The 15,837-nt window shown below is 62.5% G+C and overlaps 1 pseudogene; it reads right to left on the reverse strand.

Annotated features, from left to right (window-relative positions):
* Positions 1 to 9,724: 9,724 nt before the first annotated feature.
* LOC148161934 (uncharacterized) lies at positions 9,725 to 15,625 on the reverse strand (annotated as a pseudogene).
* Positions 15,626 to 15,837: the final 212 nt, after the last annotated feature.

Raw genomic sequence — 15,837 nt, forward strand, 5'->3', positions numbered from 1 at the left:
GGGGCTCAGAAGCAGCTACAGACCCAAAGCCCGCTCCAGAGCTCGAGGCATTTCCATCTTCTGCTGCGGTGCCTTTGTCGGGAGCTCGGGAGCTGGAGCCAAGTGCGCCCCAGTGTGGGTAAGCCCCCTGCCCCTGCAGCCAGCTCCTGCCCCCGCTGCACAAACACAGGGGCGCTTGCCAACTAGCGAGCTAGAGCAGACGCTCAGACGTGCGCCACGCGAGCATTACCTCCACCCACAAAGCCAGAGCCACCGCACACAGCAGCCCCCGCACCGACTGCGGACGACGGCCCCCCCCCGGCGGCAGCTCCCGGGCTAGAGGCCCCTCTACCTGCTCGCCTGGACCAGCTCCAGTGCAGCAGTCCTCTCTGCTGCCGGTTCCTCCACCAAATTTGGCAACAATGCCAGCCTGAGAGTTCACTGAGCCCTGGAGTGCATTCCAGAACCAGCTTGAGCCCCACCACCGGGGACGGAGCCAGCTCCAGCTGCAGCTCCAGCTCAGGTCCCGGGCTGGTTCCACGGAGGAGCCGGGGGCATCCCTGGCATCGGCCGTAGCTCCGGCCCATGGCTCGAGCCACTCTGCCGAGGTCCACCTGTCACCGAACCTTTTTTTTTTTTCAAGAGAAACTTTTTTTTAGCATTTTATTTCTTAGAGAGAGGGAGGGAGCGCAGAAGCAGGGGGTGCAGCAGAGGGAGAAAGAGAGAGAGACCCCCCCGCTGAGCAGGGAGCCCGCACCAGGACTCGATCCCAGGACCCTGAGGTCCTGACCTGAGCCGAAGGCAGATGCTTTAACTGACTGAGACACCCAGGAGTCCCCACCCTTCACCCTTTTCTGTTACAGGTTTTATGATTTTTACATTTAACAGTTAACATTTAGATTCAGTAAAAGTTAAGCTTCCGTCACTTTCAGCTGTACCATTCAAGGCTACTTCCTCAGGCTCCTGCATGAGCTCAGGCTTGGGTCAGGTTGACCTGGGTTCAAAGCCACAGCGGAGCCATGTCACAGCCCTGGGACAGGCAAGCTCCTATGCGAACTCTTGGAATCCTGCCCGCGGCCATGGCGTGGGGAGGGGTAACTTGCCAGTCTGAATGCCAGGGGTCCCCGTGATGCACAAAGTGCTGCCATGGGAACCTACATTCCAGAAACAGCCCCCTGCCCAGCTCATTTCGTTGGAGATCCTCGAACCAAAAACATGTTTGCATGTTGCATCCCAAAGACCGGAGGCTACAGGCTGAGGAAAGCAAACTGTGCAAACACTCCCTCGCTGGGGATGTCGTGTCAGGGCTCCCCGACGTCTCTGTCCATTTGGCTGGAAAGACCGAAAGGAGACACCAGGAGGCCCAGGGCCAGCCACCCAGCCCCACAGGGTCTAATCGATGTATGCAGCCCCAGGTCCCCTCCCCGTGTGTGCGTGTGTGTGTGTGAACAGGGGTCATGTGGGGCGGGCCAAGCCGTTCAAGAGCAGGCTGATGAGGGGTCAGATACCCGGGGGACAGGTCATGTTCAAGGTCAAGGCTGGGTGGGTGGGACGGGGTGTGGGGGGCTGCGCGCTTCTGCCTCAGGGTTTATCCCGATGGCCCTGCGGGGATGGCTCAGTGTCCCGCGTGCAGGGCTGTGCACGCACAGGTGTGGGTCTGATCTGGGAGCAACAAGGGAATGGGGCAGGGGGACAGGGAGGTTGGCGGGGCAGGGCTGTGATGCCTCTGGGCCGGCTACCCGTCCCTGTCTTTGCAGGCCACAGATGAAATGGGGACGAGGCTGGCAGACACTTCCTCCTACTCCATGAGCTGGGGCGTGACCCCACAGGGGTCCCCAGGAGCAGGGGCTGGGGATTGTGGGGGAAGGCCTCTGAAACCACCCAGACCACTGTCCCTGGTGGTCATTGACTGGATTGTGCTCCAGGAGCCGGAGCCCATGGAGGTCAAGCCCGAGGCTGAGAAGCTTGGGGCTGGGTGCCTGTGGGTGTGTGGGGACGGGTCGGGGCTGGCCCCACAGGGAGGAGCCCCAGAGGCTGGTGAGGGTCCAGGAGAAAAGACTGGGCTCAGAGGGCCCAGCGGGTGGATGGCAGGTGGGGAGACGCCCCAGAGAGGGCTCCTTCCTGGCTGCGGCTTCTCTGGGAGGCCCTGGGCTGGGCTCTGTCTTGCAAAGGCCCATGGAGAGGAGCCATGGGCTGAGCTTTTCTTCTCCTCTCTCAGCTGCTCCACCATCTCAGGAGCTAGAGCCAGGCTCCACCTGTGTCCCTAACTCGTGTGAGGAGCCAGGTGCAGGGGCAGAATCCAAGCCAGTTTCCATGGGGCTCTGGAAACACAGGAACTGTCACTCAGCTCGGAGGCATCACAGCCCTACCCGATGTCCTCACTATCCCCCTGCCCAGCCCCCTGCTGCTCCCAGATCAGACACACACCTGTGCGTGCACAGCCCAGAGTCTCCCAGAGATGCCCCAGGTAGGAAGGAGACCTCCCTGGGACGTCTCCCGGACTGCAGTCCACCCACTGGACGCTCGGAGCCCAGTCTTTCCTCCAGGCCCCACACCAGCCTCCGGGGCTCCTCTCTGTCGGACCAGCCCTGACCCTTCCCCCCACACACTCAGGCACGCAGCCCCGGTGTTCTCACCCTCAGGCTCGGCCACTGTGGGCTCTGCGTGCTCCAGCTGGGTCAGCAGAAGGTGGGCTTGGTGCTCCAGGTCGGAACAGGGCATGTTGAGCTGCACATGGGCCACCAGCTGCTTGAGGCAGGGAACGTCTTTGGCTGACAGAAGTCCTCCGAGACTAGTCCAGCCATGTGCCCAGAACAGAGGAGATGGTCCTGGAGGTAGGTGGGCAAGAAGCAAAGTCAGTGGCCGGGCCTGCCCTTCCACACACCCCCTGGGCAGCCTTGGGGATGCTCCATGCAGAGGTCAGGCCCCCCCCAGCCCACCCACACTGGACATCCAGGCAGGGGCAGGTGTGGCCAGCAGGTGCGGGGGGCCGGCAATCTGCATGAGAGGGAGCCCTCCATCACGGGTGTGAACACCCCTGCCTTCCTCAGGGGAGCGTGCCCCACGCCTCTATCTGTCTGTGGTCCCTCCTATTGAACTGGAAACCCAAGGAGGGGGTGGTGTGGGTGCAGTGTCTGCTCTGTCCCAGCGCTGGGGAATCACAGAGGAACTGTAGAAGTCTGTGAGGGAAGAGGGAACCCAGCAGGTCCTGGGTTGGGGCTTGCTGCGCGGAGCCCACTGGCTCTAGCTCTGCAGGGGGAGCGAGCGCCTGCTCCGTGTCCGGGGAACACCCGCAGCTGACTGTGGAGCTGGGCCAGCTCGGATTTTGCATTGGCTCTAGCTCTGGAGTTGGTGATGGAGCCGAAGTTCCAGCGGGCTTACTCACACTGGGGCGCACTTGGCTCCAGCTCCCGGGCTCCCAAGCTCCCAGCAGTGGCACCGCAACAGAAGATCAAATGCCTCGAGCTGCGGAGCGGGCTTTGGGCCTGTAGCTGCTCCTGCATCCACGTCGACGGTATAGTGGTGACCAACCCCGCTGCAGTGGCCAGTCCGCCATCTGGAGATGGTGCCCAAGCAGTGAGGACGCACGGTCCCTGCTCGCGTGGGGCTGGCCGGAGTAGAGGTCAAACGAGGACTTCACAACCCAGGGGAGTGTCTCTGATCAGGTGGGATCAGGTGCCGGGAGCAGCGGTTCAGGCCCTTGCCCCTGTCGGGCACCTCAGGACGGACCTGTATGGGGCACGAGGTGAAGGGCATGCAGGATCCTTGGGCTGAATCCCCCCGTAGCCATTACCCCCATGTAGCCGGTCCCGTCACCGCCCCGAGTTTTGTCATCCATGAAATGGGCAGGGGAGGAAAGCCGTTCGTGGGTTCAAGAGCCTTATCCAAGTGCGGAACCGGATCTAGATCATCTCTGGAGGGGGATTCAGCTCTAGCACCTGCCCCAGAGCTCGAGGCAGGTCCAACAGCGATGCGAGCTGCAGCTCCCGAGACTGGGGCAGCTGCAGCTTCACCTCTCACGCCAGCTCTGGGATCAGAGCCCGGTGTGCAGCCTGAGCAGCTCCGACACCAGCTACGGAACTCGCCAGCCAAGGGCCAGCACCTTCATCATCACACCCTCGCCATCGTGCACGAGGTCAGGAGAGGGGCTGGGGAATGAGAGGGTCCCTCCTGGGCAGGTCACCCCGTGTGCTTTGGTCACTCCATTCAGAGCTTACCCTCCCCACCCCTCCCACAGGTCACAGCCCCGGGCGTCCCCACCCCTGCTTCCCAAACAAGGCTCAAGGTGGACAAGCAGACCATGGATGTTGGAATTCGAGACTTGTACCTTAAACACTGTATACGTGTTGACCCACAAACTCCCCTTTATGGATTCTGTTGCAAATAGGGGATTATGGACACGGGTCTTCCCTTCAACAAGCTGGGATTGGGCTGCCCACAGTAGGTGATGGGTGCACCTGCAGGCTGGGATGGGTGCTGCGCACTGTCCTCCCAGACAGGGGTGCCGTCACCCTTTCCTCCAGGGGACCTCCGCTTCCTCACGTTCTCCCCAGGGCTGCTGGTCCCCAGACCAGACACCTGCCCGTCTGAGGGTGACCAGCGCTGCCTCCATAGAGTTTTTTGTTTTTGCCAGAGTCCTTACCTGCTAGCTCCGCTTCTTTGACTCCCCCCGTGCCTGTCCCCACTTGGACTTGCATGCGTGTGGTCTCTCCCTGTGGAACCCAGTGACTTGGAGCGTGGTTTGGACCAGAGTCCGCTGAAACCTTTCTCTGGCCTTGGGTTGTGAGCAATGCATTGCCTTTTGGGGTGTGTCTTCCAGCTTTCTGCATTTCCCTGGTTTCTGTGTGGGCCACAGGAGGAACCAGCCCTGTCCTGTCTGGGGTCAGGCTGAGGTGTCCCAGCAGGAACAGGGGTCTCGGCCCCAAGATTGTGCCCATAATTCCTAAAGTGGCCTCTCTGATTACGTCTGATCTGTAAGCCCCAGGCATTTCAATATCGAATAAGGGAAATTCTGTGTCCAATAAACACAGAAGGAAACGAGTTCCCTTTGAAAATAGGGGGGCAGACACAAAGGCCCCTATTGTGTGATTCCACGTACAGGAAACACCCAGGAAAGGAACAGAGAGAGAAAGCAGCTTAGGGGTCGCCAGGGGCTGGGCTCGGGGAGAAATGGGCAGGGAGGCCTTCTGGTTCAGGGTGTCCTTTGCGGAAGCAGATATTGTGCAGCAATGTTCTGTGGTGCGGTGGCACAGCATTGGGAATATAATTAATGCTGCAGACTTGTCCAACAGAAAACAATTAATTTTATTTAAAATAAATAATAAACAGCGTAGAGGATAAGGAAAGATAATATAACAGTTAATATGTACCAGAGAGAAAGAACACAGGGGGAGGGGATGAAACAATCTGGCGGGGCATCAGGGTCGGGTGATGGAAATAAGGGGAATTGTACAAGGGGCTCTCCCCACGAGGATGTGGGCTCTGGCTGTGGTTCTGGGAGCCCTGCAGGAACAGGAGGAGGGGCAGGGCCAGATGGAAGAGCAGAACCAGATACAAGAGCAGGGACGGGGTCCGGATGCACGGTAGGAGCTGGGTCATGGGCAAGTACAGGAGCACAGGCAGGGCCAAGGGAAGGGCCCGTGGTGCTGGAAAGCAGGGGCAGGGGCAGGAACAGGGACCCAGGCAGGGGAAGGGGCATAGGCTCTGGCCGGGGCAGGGACAGGGACAGGGACCCAGGCAGGGGAAAGGGCATTGGCTCTTGCAGGGGCAGGGACAGGGACACAGGTAGAGGAACGGACAGGTGCAGGGGCAGGAGGTGGGTCATGGGCAGGAATGGGTGCACATGCAGGGGCAGGGAAACGGGTAGGGAAAGGGGAAGGAGCTGGGTCAGAGGCAAGCACCGGAGCAGAGGGAGGGGCAGGGGAATGGACTGTTGCAGGGGCAGAAGCCGGGACAGGGGCAAGAACAGGAATACAGGCAGGGGCAGGGGAAGGGGTAGGATCCAGGGCAGGAGCTGGGTCAGGGGCAAGAACAGTTGCACACGTCGGGGAAGGGGCAGGTGCAGGGGCAGAAGCCGGGACAGGGGCAAGAACAGGAATAGAGCCAGGGGCAGGGGAAGGGGCAGGATCCAGCGCAGGAGCTGGGTCAGGGGCAAGAACAGGTGCACACGTCGGGGAAGGGGCAGGGGCAGGGGCAGAACCCGGGTCAGGGGCAAGAATCGGAGCACAGACCGGGGCAAGGGAAGGGGCAGGCTCCAGGCCAGGGGCTGGGTCAGGATCCGGAGCAGGGGCAAGAACAGGTGCACAGGCAGGTGCTGGGGAAGTGGCAGCTGCAGGGGCACGAGTAGGGGCAAGGGAAGGGCCATCGGCTCTAGCAGGGGCACGGGCAGGGACAGGGACATGAGTGGGGGCAAGATTTGGGTCAGAGGCGAAAACAGGGACACAGGCATGGTCAGGGGAAGGGGCAGGACTTGGGTCAGGGGCCAGAACAGGAGCACAAGCAGGGGAAGGGGAAGGGGCAGGTGCAAGGGGAGGGACGGGGTCTGCAGCAGTGGCACATACAGGAACCCAGGTAGTATCTGGGTCAGGGGCAGGGACAGGGGCACTGGCAGGGGTAGGGACGGGTCAGGATCCAGGGCAGGAGCGGGGTCTGGGCAAGGAGCAGGGCCACAGTTCGGGGCAGGCACAGGGGCCCTGGCTCCGGCAGGAACAGTGGCAAGAACAGGGGCAGGCTCTCCGGGCACAGGTTCTCGAGCAGACCCTTCCTGGTCGGCGTCAGGCTCTCCGTGGGCAGGTGCCGGGTCAACTGCCGGCTCCTGGGCTCCTGCTGAAGTCTCTGCAGGCACCACCCCTCCCTGTAGAGCTGCTGAGGGAGTTGGAGCCGGCTCTAGCTCCTTAGGTCGTGGAACATCTGTGAGAGGAGAAAAGCTCACCCCCGTGCCTGCTCTCCGTGGGTATTTGCAAGACAGAGCCCAGCCCAGAGCCTCCCAGAGAAGCCGCAGCCAGGAAGGTGCCCTCCCCGGGACGTCTCCCCGACTGCAGTCCACCCGCTGGGTGCTCTGCACACAGTCTTTGCTCCTGGCCCCACACCAGCCTCTCGGGGCTCCTCCCTGTGGGGCCTGCCCCGACCCGTCCCCACACACCCACAGGCACCCCGCCCCAGGCTTCTCAGCCTCGAGCTCGGTCTCCGTGGGCTCCATTCCTGGAGCACAATCCAGTCAATGACCACCAGGGAGAGTGGTCTGGGTGGTGTCGGAGGCCTTCCCCCGCAATCCCCAGCACCTGCTCCTGGGGACCCCTGTGGTGTCACGCCCCAGGTCCCAGAAATATCATGGCTGTCTGCCAGCCTCCTCCCGATTTCATCCGTGGTCTGCAAAGACAGGGATGGGTAGCCGGCCCAGAGGCATCACAGCCCTGCCCAGCCAGCCTCCCTGTCCCCCTGCCCTGTCCCCCTCCTGCTCCCAGATCAGACACATCTCTGCGTGCCCAGCCCTGCACGCGGTACAGTGACCCCCGCTCCAGGGCAATTGGGATAAACCCAGGGCAGAAGCTCGCATCCGCACACACCCCGTCCCACCCAGCCACCCTTGACCTTGAACAAGACCTGCCCACTGGGTATCTGACCCCTCATCAGCCTGCTCTTGAATGGGGTTGGCCCACCCTACATGACCCCTCTTCACACACACACACACACACACACACACACACACACACACACACACACACACACACGGGTGGGGACCTGGGGCTGCACAGGTGGATTAGACCCTGTGGGGCTGGGTGGCCGGCTCTGGGGCTCCTGGTGTCACCTTGTGGTCTTTCCGACCAAACGGCCAGAGGCGGTGGGGAGCCCTGAAAGGACATCTTGAGACAGCATTTGCTGGGCGCGCTTTCTTCCGTCGGCAACCTCCGGATCTGGGAACGCAGCACGCGAACATCTTAGTTTCACTATCTGCAATGTAATGAGCTGGGCCGGGGGCTGTCTCTGGAATGTGGGTTCCTGGTTACCTGGGTTCCAAATTCTGATGGGCTCTGTTGTCAGGGAAGTGAGGTCACCATGGCCGGGGTCCCCTCACCCAACTTCCTCCTCAGACAAGAGCCCCAGCCGCGAGGGCCCCTCCCCCAGCTGTTCAATGCTGACCCCCCCCATGCCCCATCTATACAGTGACACCCTCCCACCCCACCCCACCCACAGCCCACGCAAGGCCTGGGTGCAGCCCTTGTGTGAGGACACAGAGCTGGGTTCAGCCTGGGCTCCTGCGCGTGCCCAGGGCTGTGACCCTCGACAGACCCTGTGCAGGCCCTTCTGCACTTGGGGTTTGGCCCCTTGACATGCTTCACTTAGCCGCTGAGGCAGAAATGCAGTCCTGTGCTGAGCCCTTCCTCCCAGCCTGCTGTGGCCTCGCCTGCTGTGGCCTCGGCGTGGCCGTGAGACGAGCGGGACGTGGCCGCCCTCGGTGGGAGGGGGACAATGGCAGCAGAGCCGGCACGAACCAGTCACGGACAGTCACCCCCCAAGGCGGGCGCAAGCTGCGGAGACCCCCGCCGCCCAGCAGGGCCGGCCTGCACCACCTGACCCCATGCTGCCCAGACGGGAAAGCTAAGTACATTCATGTCGGTTCATAGCACAGAGATCCTGTGGGTGGTCCTTACGTGGCAGTAGCTGACTGATGCCATTCTACTGTGTTCTCCTCGGGTGGCCCTAACCGCACCAGCGAATTGCATCGCCAACTACATACTGGTGACTCCACGTGTCCGGCTCCCACATCTCTCTGTCCTCTGAACTCCAGCCCCCCACGTGGCATCTCCGTTTGGGGGTCCTGGGCTCCAAGCTCAGCCCCCGAGCCTGCCCGGGGCTCCCTGTCCTCGGACTGAACCTCCCTCCACGGCCTGTGCTCTCCCCCCCCCACCCTTCCCTCCACTTCCACCACTCTGGGGTTTTTCACAAGTGGTCTCCTCTTCCGTGGAAGCCCACCCAACTTCCCTAACTACCTCTGTGCCTCAGCTCTCTTCCGAATGTCCCTTCCTCCGAGAAGCCCTCCCTGACCCCTCCTGCTCCACCCGGCGTGAGTCAGACCTGCCGTTGTTTTGCACTCTCTCCAGACACTTTCCCGAGTCTGCGGTCGTGTGAAGGGCGGCTGCGCTGGTGCGAGCCTGTCCTGGCATCAGATCTCTGAAACTGAATTTGCCAGTTTGCCTCTCTCCGGCAGCTAGCACGTGCCTGGCATGTCACGGGTGCTTGGAAATGTTGGGCGAATAAGTGGAAGACTTCCTGAGGAAGTGTAGGACGTCAGGGCCCACGGGGACTGGTGGCAGACGCGCTGTGGGACGCATACAGAAGGACGACATTGGTCCAAGAGCCGTGGTCTACTTCCCAGCAGAGAAGTGTGGCAGACTCTTTCCCCCACGTAATCTGGAGGGCGTGGGCAGAATGGGTCCGGTCGGGCATCCTCCTGCCTGGCCAACACCTGCCCTCCTACCGCCTTCCTATCCCCATCTCTCCAAGATCATAAAGGATCCCGCTTGGGCTACGGCCATGGCCCCAGACTTCACCCCATCAGTGGCCTGGGGTATTCCAACGCGTCCCAATAGGCCATTGGCTGTGCAGACCTGCAGTCTTGAGCGATGTTCCCGGGGTCAAGGGGGACCGCGGGTGGAGCCGCGAGGGGACAGGTGGGTGGACGCGGGCTCTCAGGGCAGGATGGTGTGGGCACACGAGGCTGCAGGAGGGAGAGAAGCACTGAGCTCTACGGGATGGATGGGGGCCGGGCGTGCTGTTGGCCTGCACGGGAGGGCCCGTGGCCGTCTGTTACCATCTTTGGGAGAACAGTCACACCGTTTGCGAGCTCCAAAATCTCCCATATGTCTACGAATTTTTTCATGCTCGGGAAGCTGGACCTGCTCTGTCTGCCTGCAGTTGAAAGCAGAGTCACAAGGTCAGAGTCCCCAGCTCTGGCCCTCTGGGGCCGTCCCCGAGCCCGTGGCCACCGCAGCGCCCTCCGAGCTGGCAGGACAGAGAAGCCAGTGTGCTGCCAAGGGAGGGGGCAGCAGGCGGGTGATGGGGAGTGTGCCTCTGTCCCCTCTGTGCTCCGAGGTAGGGGGGTGTCCCCAGTGCAGCCCCAAGGCGGGCACCACACAGGGCCACTTGGGGAGGCCCCTCTGCTCACAGGACCCATGGGCCGGAGCCTGCTGACCCTCCCGCTGCGCTCCTGGCCACGCCCTCCTCCACGGAGACTCCACGGGACCCCTCCGACCTCTCCGATGGCTGTCCTGCCGGCCTCGGTGCCCCGAAGTGGGTTTGTGCCCCTTCCCCCCACCCCTCCCTGGACAGCAGCTCCCGCCCACCCTCCCTTCACCACCTCCCCCTGCTGCCCCGATCCTGCCCTCAGCCCAGGGGGTCCCCTGCCTCCATGCAGAGGGTCAGTCCCACTCCGGGCCTGTTGCCCTCTGGGCTCCGCCCGTGCACTGGCCGCCCCCACTCAGCCCCGTGGCAGCCACACCAGAGACCCGCCCACCCGGTCCCCCCGTCCGGGCGCCGCGCTCCGCCCGCCCACGTGGCCACCCGTTTGCTGTGTGTGTCCCAGCCCTGACCTCCTACCTCCCACTTCCTGCCAGCCCGCAGCGCAAGGGCCGTGACAGGAACGGATGTGTGTTCGTGTCCCCCTAAATTCATCCATCAGAGCCCCAGAGGGATGGTGTGACGTCCCGGGGTCTTGGGAGGTGTGTGGGGTTAGCTGGGTGCTCATGATGGGGTCAGTGCCCGTATAAGAAGAGGAAGACACCGGAGCCCTCTCCCCGACACTTGACATAGTGACGAGGCGGCCATCTGCAAACCAGGAATGGGGACCTCCCCGGAATTCGCCAGGTCGGCGCGCTGAGCCGTGAGAATCAATGTCCATCGCGGGCGCCCGTGCGGTGCGGTCTGTGGTGCTCTGTCAGGGAGCCCGAGCTGAGGCAGGTGCTTCCATACCTTGCCCTCCGAGCTTGTCGCCCCTCCTTCCCCCACCTGACCCGCAGCCCGCACGCCCCCTCCTCAGATTTTTCCACTGGACTCACTGAGGAGCAACAGGGTCTTAGAGGTCCGGCCAGCCCGGCCCAGGCGCACGTAGACCACGCCGTAGCTGTAGTCGGTGGACAGCACGTGGAAGCCCTCGACCCCCTTCCCTGGACCGGAAGAGAAGCGTGGGGCCGCCCGATCAGGCCTGCACAGCAGGGGCAACTGGGAAGGGTCAGGAGTCCCTCCCACACACCCAACCACCTTCCAGGCCTAGGCTGCGGGCACTTGCATGCTTGTGCGCTCTGGGACCGTGGCCTGCCTGCCCGCCCCGTGGGCCGCTGTCCATCCCATCCACCCAGCCCTGGGACAGAGGAGCGGCCTCTCCCGGGCCTGTGGCCGTGAAGCCGGGGACACGCCCACCCCCAGGTCTTTCTCTCCAGGCCCGGGCCTTCATACGCACAAGTATTCCTGAACATCGCCTTTTTCCTATCTTTCCGCAGAATTAATGTGTGTGACTGACACCCCTGTGACCTGGGGGGGGGGGGTGGTGGCGGCAAGGCAGGAGCCCTTTGTTGGCTCTGGTTTCCTGGAATTTTCCAGTTTGGTGCAGGGTCAGTGCCACAGCTTAAGGGAAACCCTCGGAACACCCACTCTCTGCCGAGTGCTCCCGTGTACGTGGTGGCCTCTCCCAAAATCAGGCCTTAATTTTTAGGGGCAGGAAGGGTTTCAGGGCCGCAGAGATGGTCTGTCAGATGTGCAGGTGATCGTGGGTCTGGCTCCCCCCGCCCCCGGCTCCCTTTCCCCTCTTGACAGGGAGATGTCTGGGCTGTTTGTGGTCAGGGCTCCGTGAAGAATGTGCTGGGCCCCCTCCCCGGTCCACTCACTGGCTGAAGGCAAGGACCACCTTCAGCTGGCCCGCTTTGTGGACCTCCAACATCGATGCCCCCATCTTCCTCCTGTCTCTGCCTGGCAAGAATCTCTGGCCCTCAGAGGCGACACCCAGAATGTACCAGAACCCTGAAAACTGTGGAGAGCGTGCTGGCGTAGCTGCCCGTGCCAGGCTCCCAGCCGGGCCCTCAGGAACCCACCGGACACTGACATTGGCCTGAGGCCCGGGCCGGGTCCAGCACCCACAGGTCGGCGCAGCCCCTGCACAGGGCCCCGGCTGCCCCTCTGGGCCTTGGCAGGCAGGTGCCGGGTGTGCTGGGGCCCCGAGGGCTGGGCTGTGCTTACCATGTGCTGGAATTCCCTTCCCGTGAAAGGCCTCCCCCTTCCTTCCAGCTCGGCCCTCGGCCCCATCGCTCTGACTTCCTGCAACAAACCCACATTCCTGGGGAGTCAGTTCCCACGGCCACCTCCACTAGAACCTTCCACCTGCCAGCCATCTGGTTGTTCTGGAACACGCTCTGCTCGTTCGGCCTCTGCCCACCTAGCATCCCCGGGGCCCTGAGGCAGCACCTGCCTGCGGCCCTCGGCCCTCCCTCCTCTTGCGTGGCCACCAGCTCCTCAGAGAGAGGCCAGGGCCTGAAACTCCTTCCGCCCTCGCGGCACTGCCCCCTGTTCCAGGATGGCCCTTTGGAGATTTTCAGGGAGTGATCTTCCAGCCACCACACACACTGCATGCCTGGCCCCGGTCGGCCTGGCTGTCAGCCTTGGGGAACGCAGGTGTGTGGCTCACCTTGTTCCAGTTGAGGTTGTGGGACTCGCTGGGTAGCTGTTCCTGCGGCCGGCACCCCGTAGCAGGCATAAGCACCAAGACCATCACACACGTCAGCCTCCCTGGTACCATTGTCACCCTCCTTCCTCGGCCACCGGGGCACTGAGTTTAAGTCTCCCCACCCCCCTGACCCTGCCGTGGGCGTCCAGCCAACCCAGAGCCTTGAGCCAGCCTGGGGTGGGTCAATGTGGGGGGAGAGGGGCTTTGGGACACAGGCGGGCGGCCTAGGGGCTCGGCCTGGCGGGTGCTGCCTGAATTTGAAGGCCATCGTGTTCCCCTGTGAGACCCCTGGGCCTCCCATCCTAGCCCCCGAGGAAGAGAGGCAAGCAGCCGGGAGGTGTCCCTGTGAGTCACTTCATAGAGATATTTGCACGTGAGAAGCAGGACCACGGTGACGATGGGGCACAGACGGCACCAGCGTGACAGCAGGGCTCTCCGTCCCGAGCAGGTGCTGACGGACAGGGCTGCTGGATGTGTGGGAGCGTGCCCACCCCTAGCCTGCAGGCACCGCCCCCCTCCGTGAGTGATGGGCAGCCCCCAGCCCAGCTTCCGCCACGACGTCAGGCACGGCCCCACCAGACCACAGGAGGAGCCACAGGCTCGGTCCCTCTGGAATCCTGCCCCCTGCCCTGGCCCCAAAGCCCCAGGCCTGGGAAAGCCACACTCTTGTGCCCTGGACACTGTGGCACCCCAGCCGTGCACCCTGGTGGGCACCCACGCCCACTGCATCAGCCCGCACCTGTCTAGACCCCCGAGGGTCTGCTCTAACTCAGACAGTCCTCCCTCCAGCCCAGGGACTGTGGTGACCTCTGCTTGCGGAGCAGCTGCCCCCAGCCCAGCCCCCACTCAGGAGCCAAGACCCACGTCCACGTGCCCCCCACCCAGAGCTGGTTCTGGGCTGTATGGCCCAGCCCTCGGTGAGCCCCACGCCCACCTCCTCCCCCTGCACCGACCGGAGCCCCGAGAGGGCAGCGCCCCGTCTGACATTGCCGTCCGCCCTCGCACACAGGTGAGAGGCATCTGTAGGGCCTTGTGGGATCGATTTATTTGGAACTGCCGTGAGTCCTGAGAGCAGCCCGCCCCACACCAAGCTCCCAGGCGGCTGAGCAAGGAGGCCAGCGCCTGGCCAGCCTCACAGGACTCGGCGGGCACAGTCCCACCGGGAGGTCGATGCATTCACTGAAACCCAAGCAGAGCGTTGCAGGACCCAGATTCACCTCGAGGGGTGTCAGCCCCGTCCCGGTCCCCGGGCCTTTTCGGGGCAGAGCTCTGGGGTGTAGGATCTGGGGTGATGCTCAGGAGGACAGCTGACCTGGAAAGCCTTGTGCACACAGGTGACTGGGGGGGAAGAGGACTTGTGAGGGTGGGCACCCAGGACACACCGCGGCCACCCCGCTCTGCCCACGGCCTCGCCCGAGCCGGGGCCGGCCCTGCAGGCCTGGCTTTGGGCAGGAGCAGGGGACTCCGTGTAGAGCTCCCCACCCCCACCCTGCCTGACTCCCTAAGGCTCGGAGGGACCCCGAGACCCACAGAAGTCAGCCAGGGGCCCGTGGGCATCGGGTGACACTCACGGTCCGGCCTCAATGTGGCCTGCTGCTGAGACAGGAAGCCCAGGACTGGCTCCACCTAGCAAAGAGGCGCAGGGCCTCCTGGCTGGCCAGCTCTGTCCGGCCTGTGGGGCGGGAGGGGAGCCCTCACCACGTGTGCCCCGTGCCCCAGCCACCCCTCCTGCAGGGGGCCGAAGGGCAGGGATGCTGCTCTGGGACCCTGGAGGCCCGGGGCTCAGCACAGTCAGCGGGAGGTTGCCCAGCGTGGCCGCCCGTGGCAGGGAGTTCGTGGGGCCGGCCCGTGGTGTCCACCACTTACTGTATAGCTCCACGGTGTTGAACGCCTCGTCCTTGAACTCTAGCTGGGTGAACACAATGGCGTAGTCCCTGAAGTTGGTGCCCAGCCCCCGGTAGTCCAACACTCCTAGGCCTAGGAAATACGTGCACCCCCCCAGGGCGGAGCATCAGACCTCACGAGAGGCCCCCCCGGAAAGCATTGTCCCATTGACCCCAGAGCCAGCACACAGAGGGCCTCAGGGACAGATGCCCGGCGAGTGCCTGTCCCAACTCATGCCGGGGGAACCCTCCACCGATCATGTCCCCTCGGGGGCACCACCCCCGACGGAGGCCCAGGGTCACCGCGGGGCACGCCAGGGTGAGCCCTCTGTCTTCCAAACTCTGATAATGAAATCTTTTTAACATTAAAAAAAAAAAAGAAAGTTTTCCAGTGTGTGTCTTTCAAGGATGCCAGCGTCTCATCTAAGCTCTCACAACTGTCGGCAAGCAGTTGTTACTAGTGTTCCCTTAAAATGCTTTCAGTGTCTGAATTATTCTGGTGTCAGCCCTCCTCTTCCGTTCCTGATTTTAGAGTCTTTGTGCCTCTCCCCTTCCCTCTCTCTGCCCCACCGCACCTTCTGGGTTTGGTCAGTCAGCTAATGCTTTATGCACTTGTGATGCTCTTCCCAAAGAACTCGCGTTCGGTTTCACTGTTTTGTCCTTTTCTTGGTATTGTAGGTTCTTAGGGTCAAAATTTAAGCACTGACTTGATATTTTTTCTATTCCTATCCAGGCATTTACCGTCTAAGTTTCCCTCCAAACAGGACTTTGGCTCCGTCCCATGAATGTTGGCCTGTGGTACTCTCCTTTCCATGCAGCTCAGCAGACACGTCTCGGCCCCGCCGGTTATTGAGAGGCCTGCTGCTTCGTCCGCACGTGGTTGTGGGGCTCCCGAAGTGCCTGGTCGCTGCCCTTCTCACCTCGCTCCCTGTGGTGGGAGCGCGTGCTTCGTGTGAGAGTGATTCTCTTCAATGCTTCGCTCCTCGTTTTGTGACCGAGCACTTTTTGCACCTTGCAGGATGTTCCGTGTCCCGCTGAGGACGGTGTGCATTTTGCCGTGTGCAGCACTGAGTGTGGTGGGTGCTGTCGGGCGGTCTAATCGGTGGGTGGTGTAGGATATCGAAATCTCCAACAACACCTGGAGGATGGACCATTTCTCCCTTCAGTCGTACCCGTGTTTGCCTCCTGTGTTTTGGCGCCAGGTTGCAAGGTGTGTGCAGGATTGTGCATGCTGTTCTATCTTCAGCACGGTCCTCTAGTGCT

This window comes from Eumetopias jubatus, unplaced genomic scaffold, assembly GCF_037043125.1.
Source record: "Eumetopias jubatus isolate StellerSeaLion01/CBP00866 unplaced genomic scaffold, mEumJub1_p1.0 scaffold_36, whole genome shotgun sequence".
Classification (NCBI taxonomy): Eukaryota; Metazoa; Chordata; class Mammalia; order Carnivora; family Otariidae; genus Eumetopias; species Eumetopias jubatus.